Source organism: Cervus canadensis, chromosome 1, assembly GCF_019320065.1.
Source record: "Cervus canadensis isolate Bull #8, Minnesota chromosome 1, ASM1932006v1, whole genome shotgun sequence".
NCBI lineage: Eukaryota > Metazoa > Chordata > Mammalia > Artiodactyla > Cervidae > Cervus > Cervus canadensis.
Window position 1 is genome coordinate 76,768,101 of NC_057386.1, and position 8,350 is coordinate 76,776,450.

The following is an 8,350-nucleotide window of genomic DNA, read 5'->3' on the forward strand; positions in this document are numbered from 1 at the left end:
GGAAATACAAATTTAAAATCATTAAAGTCTGTTTTACTGTAATTAGATTAACAACAGCAAAAAATTTGTTGGACAGTATCAGGTGTTTGAAGTCCTGCCTCAAGACCTTTGCATATGCCTAACAAATACTTCCTTCAAATTGTCATATATCTTGTTCATTCCTCTAACCTGCTTTACTAGTCTTCAAAACACTTGTTAACATTTCACCGCATTTATCCCGTACATGTGTGTGTATATAAACACCCATATATCTGCTATTATCATTTTGCAGAAACTTTTGAAGGCAGGTGGTTGACATGCTGAGTAATTTTCAAATGACAAACACTTAAGAGAAAAGGATGACTGTGTAGGAAACAAATGACATTCAAATAAAAGACACTGACTGCAAAGATACAGATATTTTTATCCATAATCAAGGCTACCCATAAGCAGAAGAAATGGAATTAGTGCTTCCTTCTTTCCATCATATAGTTATTATTTTTCAGTACACTTTGATGGCAAGTTGCTAATATCAAGGTACCTTACCCCTAAATACACTTCCATAAGTAGCTCCTCAGATTCTTCCACTTAACCTCAATATCATTATCACAACTAAGAAAATTAACAATCATTCCGTAATGCCATCTAGTATATGTACAGTCTTCATTCAAATTCCCAAGCCCTCTACATCATATCGAATACATTAAAATGCACCTACAGTACTGTTTTTCTGAAATAAGAAGTTTCAACAATTTAGCTACAAGTCAGCCTTTCCATTTGTAATCAATTTCTCAGCAAGCATGGTACATGGTCCTTTTGAAGGGGAATAATCTAATCTCCTTTTTAAAAAAATTATTATGATTTTTGAATATTAACATTTTGCTAATAATAGCCTAATTATTAGTTGGTAGACATTTAATTAAATGATTCTTAGTTGTGTTTTATTTTCATATTTTGAGGTCAGTCCCTTTTTTTCTAGGTCTCAAAAATTGTCATCGGTCTTCAGAAAACTCTTTGTCCTGGGCTCCATTTAGTGGCCGCCTAAAGGGTAAAGAGCCTGTGGAGGCAGGAGTTAGGAGTGGGTGACTCAGTGAAGGGCCTCCAAAATAGAGATCCATTTAAGCCTGGGAAGTCCTTCTTCCTGAGACAGCTGCCATTGCCCAAGTTCTAAAACTTGGACTGAAGTAAGAAGTCCTGAGTTTCCAAGGGCAGCAAGGGGGAGAGATTCCTGACTATGCAGTCCAGTGTTAATGGGCCAACTCCGAAGAAAACAGCCTTTAAGACAGTAGCCAAATAGAGCAAATTCCCATTGGCTATCTAGTTTTACACGTGGGAGTGTATGTCTCAGTGGTAGTTTGTGTATGACACAGGGAGCTCGGATCTGGTGCTCTGTGACAACCTAGAGCGATGGGTGGGAAGCGGGAGGGAGGTCCAAGAGGGAGGGGACATATACATTACCTATGGCTGATTCATGACGATGTATGGCAGAAACCAACACAATATTGTAAAGCATTGATCCTCCAATTAAAAATAAATAATTTTTAATTAAAAAATAAATGCCGTATACACTAAAAAAACAAAAAACAGTAACCAGATATAATCTGAGCAAGGCTCTGTGCTGGTCAGGACCTCCAGACTGGCACAACCAGTTTGGAACAGTGTGATGGCTTTTTGTTTGTTTCACTTCATTTCTGCAGTGGAGGATATCCATTGCAGAAATCAAGAGTATCTGATGTAAATTCAATTCATAAGGCTAAAAGAGACTCTGGCTGTGGGGACAGTGGCTCCCACCGGACAAAATACAACTCAAAGCAGAGAAGTTTGTATTAGAAACAACTTTGTCAACAGCAGAAGGAAGAAATCTTACGCTTCTAAGAGGATTTCATTAACATAAATCAATTTAATAATAACTATGTTAAGGCATAAAAGGAAGCAGGTATTATTAGAGACTGTTACTGGCCCCATTTTACAGATGGGGAAACTGAGGCTGAGGGACATGTAACACGGCTTGTAGGGTCTTGCCCAGGTTCAGCTGGCAGAACCTGATCTCGCTTGCCATCACGATACAAGAGAAAAACACGAGGACCTCAGTGTTTTAAGTTTACTAACATTAAGAAAGACTGCTTTGATTTCGGTTGTTTTTGTTTTTTTAAGCTTAGCAAAGGAGTTAAAGCAGAGTGACTTCATTTTTACTTTCATGTAACAAAATTCCCAGAGGATACATGTTCTTGCCAAAATCTGAATGCAGTATTGCTCTAGCATTGTGCCGGGCTTGAGCTGCTCATTTCACCAAGCATGACTCAACCATCATATCAGGAATATTTTTCCTTTTGAAAGCCCTTGGAGTCAAATCATTGACGAATCAAGAATTGCTTAAATACGAGTGATTTTCAAATGGCGAACACTTTGGGAAAGTGGGTGACTGTGGAGGAAACAAATGACATTCAAAGACTAGATGCTGACTGTGAAAATGTGGAGATCATTATAGATAATCAAGGCTGCCATCAGCAGAATTAAGGCAAGTGGTTCCTTCTCCTTCCCCCTGTGATATCCTAGGGAGGGATGAATTAAGGGGAGCATGCCTAGCACAAATCTCCAAGCAGTGGCTCCTGCCGCTTCCCACGTCGTAAAGAGTTGCTATCGTTCAGTCACTAAGTCATGTCCAACTCTTTGTGACTCCATGAACTGCAGTACACCAGGCTTCTCTGTTCTCCACTATCTTCCAGAGTTTGCTCAAATTCACGTCCATTGAGTCGTGATGCCATCCAAGCATCTCATCCTCTGTTGCCCCCTTCTCTTCCTGCCCTCAATCTTTCCCAGCATTAGGGTTTTTTTTCCCCAATGAGTTAGCTCTTTGCCTCAGGTGGCCAAAAAGGATTGGAGCTTCAGCATCAGTCCTTCCAATGAATATTCAGGGTTGATTTCCTTTAGGATTGACTGGTTTGATCTCCTGGCTGTCCAAGGGACTCTCAAGAGTTTTCTCCATGCCACAATTCAAAAGCATCAATTCCTCAGCGTTCAGCCTTCTTTCGTAGAGACACAGCCCAGACCCACCAAGGGCAGGAGGACATGCATGCCAACAGCTCAGGGTGTTTCACAGACGCTGATGGAAGTGTGCACCTCAGTGGACTTCAAACTCAAGACCAGACATTCTTATCAGAAAAAGTGTGTGACCAGCGCTTCTGTAACTAGGCAGGACCCTCTGAGGCCTTCCCAAAATAGATTCCCCCCATGTCCTCTGCTGACCTTCTATCTGTATAAAAAAACTTTAATCAAAGGAAAAACTTCATCAGAGAAGTGAGAAAGTGCAGGGGGACAAAAAGGAAAACAGCCAAGCAAGGTTAAAAAAAAAAAAATTTAGCCATGAAGCCAAGCCAAGGACTTTTAGTTCCTCCTCAAGGGCTATAGACAATATTCTGAGTCATGTCCTTTGAGGTGTTTTGCAAATACTGAAAACCCCACCGGGGGGAAGAAGTCAACTGATCCCAGAAAAGAACACAGACCCCAGACCGGTTGGAACCAGAAGGGTGATGACGTTGTCTCTCTCACCACCAACCAGTCAGAAAGATGTCTATAAGTTGATCAAAACCTCACAATCCCCCTCTCACTCTGTCTTTAAAAATCTTCAAAGACTTTGGGGAGTTTGAGTCTTTCAAACACTAGCTACCCTGAACTCCTCGCTTGGCGCCCTGCACTACACACTGCACTTTTCTTCACCACAACCTTATATTGGTGAATTGGCTTCACTGTGTGCACTTGGACGAGCAGACCCAAGACTGGTTTGGTAACACTTCAGTGAATATCCATTGGTTCATCTAAAACTATAGCCACGATCAAGGGACTGCCCTGGCAGTCCAGCAGTTATGAATCCATGCTCCCACTGCTGTGGGCACAGGTTCAATTCCTGGTCAGGGAACAAAGATCCTTCACATCACGTGGTCAAAAAATAATAAATAAATAAATATGTTAAAAATAAAAAACAAAGGAATTTGCAACTGTTTAATAAAAAAACTATAACTACAATCTGTACTGATAACCTTAAGTAGATTAAGACACATACACAAAATAGAAATTTAAGAGATGAGATGAAGTATAGTTTAAAATAATTATTGTATTTTTCACATAAAGAGCCTTTTTATTCTATCTCTCACACGGCCCTATTTAGCTGAAAATAATTTTCAGTGAAAGTGGTAGGATTAAATATGCTTCATTATTTTGAAAATCTTTAATACTTCAACATAAAGCATGGCAAAAGTCCATTTATAAACTCAGTTTATATTCATACTCGCATCTAATGACTACCAAAGTTAAGAAAAAAATGAAAAACCCACAAAGATCCTTAGGTCCAAATAGAAGAACATCATTCACAGGCCTAATTAAACCTTGATGCAGAGTTCTCAATTCCACCTACCAGATATGCGAAGGTTTTTACTGGAAACCATTTGCTAGATATCCATCTCCCCAGTTCATTCTTGCAAATTAATTGTTTCATTTTAACAAACAGATCCAAAGTCTAGTGTAAGTCTTAGTTTGGAAGAACATTAAACAGAATTGAAAATTCTAACTTTCAGAATGCTCAGATAGAATTTTTATAGGTGACACAGACTTTAGAAATAAAAGCGCGTCAGATAAAATCATTTTCAGATACCCACCAGAAAGAAATAGTGCTTTTCTAAAAATAACTATTAGGTAGCATAATCTTTAGTATGAAATACATCCCAGACACTTATCATTATAGAAATGGCCAGTAATTTGAATCATATCTTTTTGTCAAAGAAAAACGTGCAGCACATCTCAGTTCCAGTCTTTTAATGAGACAGCCATGAGATAAGCAGTGAGTCATCTGAATGGTACAAAACATTCTCGTGGTCACTCTCTGTGATGGTTTTAAGAAAGGTCCACAAGTGTTCTGACCGGCTTCCATGCACAGTTGGAGTTTATGTCTCCCCACTTTCAATCCTGGCAGGTTTTTTGTGGGGCTTTTGTTTTACAACATTCCACCAATGCCTCTTTGATTCATCGTTTTATCCTCTATATTTGTCCTTTAGGATTCCTATTATTCCCTTCCCAGCCTCCCTTTTATTCTCTTTGTTGTTGTTCAGTTGCTAAGTCGTGTCCAGCTCTTTGTGACCCCATGGACTGCAGCATGCCAGGCTTCCCTGTCCTTCACTGTCTCCCAGAGCTTGCTCAAACTCATGTCCACTGAGTCAGTGCTGCCATCCAACCATCTCATCCTCTTGCCCTGAATCTTTCCTGGCATCAGGGTCCTTTCCGATGAGTCAGCTCTTCATTCTAATCCATCTTCATTCTTTCTCTTTCTTTAGATTTTCTTTCCCCAGCAGGTTTTCCTCCATCAAGGCAACAGAGCAGGACTTCTGAGCTAAGTGAGAAAAGACCCTGGGGCATCTGCCGGTGTATCTGGGGCTGTTGCTCAGGGTATCTCCAGCCATCCTAGCAGAAGTCTGGCTACCTTGAGGCCACCATGTGGGGATACCAGACAGAAGAAGATGCCTGGGGAGTGCCAGGTGTTCCAGCCCCAGCTGTTAGATGACTGCAGCCTCACGAGAGACCCAAGCCAGAAGTGCCTTGCTGGACAGCTCCCCAACTCCTAACTCACCGCAACAGTGAGAGGTAACACACGAGTGTGGTTTTTATCTACTAAGTTGTGGAAATGTTTGTTATGCAACACTGGAGAGAATTAAATTAACTCATTTAATTCTCACAATAACCCTATGAATTATTGTCAGTCCCCTTTAAAAATGAGAGATCCAAAAAAAAAAAAAAGAGAGATCCCTGGCGGTCCAGTGGTTGAGACTTCACCTTCCAAAGCAGGATCAGGGAACTAAGATCCCACATGCCTCCCAGTCAAAAAACCAAAATACAAGATGGAAGCAATACTGTAACAAATTCAATAAAGACCTTAAAAAAATGAGAGGACATTGAAGCCCTGAGAGATTTTACCATTAGATTCGGTCCGCCCGCAGTTAGACCTCAGAGTCTATGTGCAGTGTCCATGGCCTCTCAGAAAGAAGAGGATAAATGCAAGGATCAGAAACAGTGGAACCAATGGATCCTGGTGGGAGACCAGATATGCGAGGTGAAGGAAAGGGAGCCTCAAACAGAGTCTAGGAGTTTTGAGGAAACATAGGGGGAAAAAAAAAAGTTTAGGGCGGAGGATTCTAAGTTTGGATTTTGACGTATCTAGTTCCATGTGTCACTGGTACCCTAAAAGGAAGATGGCCCACAGGAATTCAGGGGCCAAGTCAAGGCCCTGTAAGTGGGTTGGGGAATCAAGAGCCTTCTGAAGATGAGATCAAAAGGGGAAGGGTGTTCAGCTAGAAGAGAAGAAGAAGGACAAAGGCTTAGAGGGTGCCTCCTTGTCCTGTTTATGATACACATGACCTTCTGTGATTAAGTTCCCAGAGTTTTCAGAACGTTTAAATGTGTGCTATACAGCGTCCGTGGATATACAATGAACTAAAAGACTCCACAAAGCAGATAATATTTACTAGTCTTATATTTGCTTAAGAAGTTTGTGAGCTGTGGGCCTGAGAAACTGGAGGTTCTCTGTCAATAAGCCAAACCTACAGCACGCATGACGGCATGGAGACTGGCAGACATGACTCTAGGGACACTAGTGAGCCACTTGTGTGTTCTCAAGCATCCCCCAGAGTGAATACATCATCTCAGATGAATGTCCGGGTTTGGGAGACCTGATTTCTTTTTGGTGGATTTTACTTTGGGCAACCTTTTCTTTAACAAAATGACTCATGTCACCAAAAGCAAAGGCAACAAAAGCAAAAATAAGCAAGTGGGACTCCGTGAAACTAAACAGCTTCTGAACAGCAAAGGAAACCACCAACAAATTAAAAGACAACCTGGGGAACGGCAGAAACTTTACAAATCACATATCCCTTAAGGAGTTAATATCCAAAACACACAAGAATCTCATGCAACTCAGTAGCAAAAGTAAGTAAATAGTGTAAAAGTAGAAGAGCCTGAACATTCTTCCAAAGAAGACATACCAGAGGCTGACAGGTACTTGAGAAGGTGCTCAATATCACTAATCATCAGGGAAATGCAAACCAAAACCACAATGAGATAACACCTCACAGCTCTTAGGATGATTATCATCAAAAAGAAGGATGTGGAGAAAAGAGAACCTTTGTGGACTGCAGCTGGGAATGTAAACTGGTACAGCTACTATGGACAACAGTATGGAGATTTCTCAAGAAATTAAACATGGACCTACCATATGATCCAACGATCCCACTTCTGGGTATACAAAGCAAAACAGTCACTATCTCAAAAAGATCTGTACTACCATACTCATTGGATCCTTAATTCACAATAGTGAAGGTATGGAAACAATCTAAGTGCCCACTGACAAATGAATAGATAAAGAAAATATGACACATACACCCCCACACAGGAATATTATTGTCTTAAAAGATGGAAATCCAGACATTTGAGACAATAAGGATAAATCTGGAGGGCCTCGTGCTAAGTGAAATAAGCCAGCCAGAGGAAGATAAGTGCTGTATGGCATATTGTTCTGTCAACATTCCCAGTTGAAAGTTCTTTCTTCTCGGCTATCACAGTAAACTGGCCCCCATGTCTCCATTCGCAACCTTCCCCTTGCCAATGGAATTTTAGGCATAAATCTGATTATTTTACTTACTTCCTTGCTGAAATGCTTTCACGCTTTCTTAAGCATTTCATATTCAAATGCTTTTTCTACCCATAGCATCACCAACTCAATGGACATGAGTTTGAGCAAACTCTGGGAGATAGTGAAGGACAGGGAAGCCTGGCGTGCTGCAGTCCACCGGGTCACAAAGAGTCAGACACCACTTAGCAACTGAACAACCCATTGTCTAAACAGTAAAGCTCAAATGATTTTGTGTGGCTTTTTCCCTTCTGTTCCCCAAAATTCCTTCTTCCCCAAACATGGAAATTTACTAATTGATCTTTTCTTAGCTATTGGTCTTATACTGGGCACCTGAATCTAGCCAAGTCATCCTAGACATTTTGACTTGGGACTGACAGTCAGTTTCTCTTTGGATTTCTGCAGCATGCAAAAGCTCAGAGGCAGTCAGTGGCCATGTTTTCTGCCAAGTGAACCAGAAAAGTGGAGAAACCCAGTAATAAAGGAGAGAGAGAATGAAGGTGTGGAGAGAGAGAATGAAGGTATGCAGCGATTTGAACCCAAGGTGGGAAACTGCTCCATCCCAGCTCTTCTTTAGACTCCAGGACAAGGATGCAGCTGGACCCAAAGTCAGACAAGTCAGACTCTGGCAATAAATGCCCCCTTGTAGGCTGATGTGGACTGAGCTTCTGATACCCGCACCCAAGTCAGTCTGAATTCCAC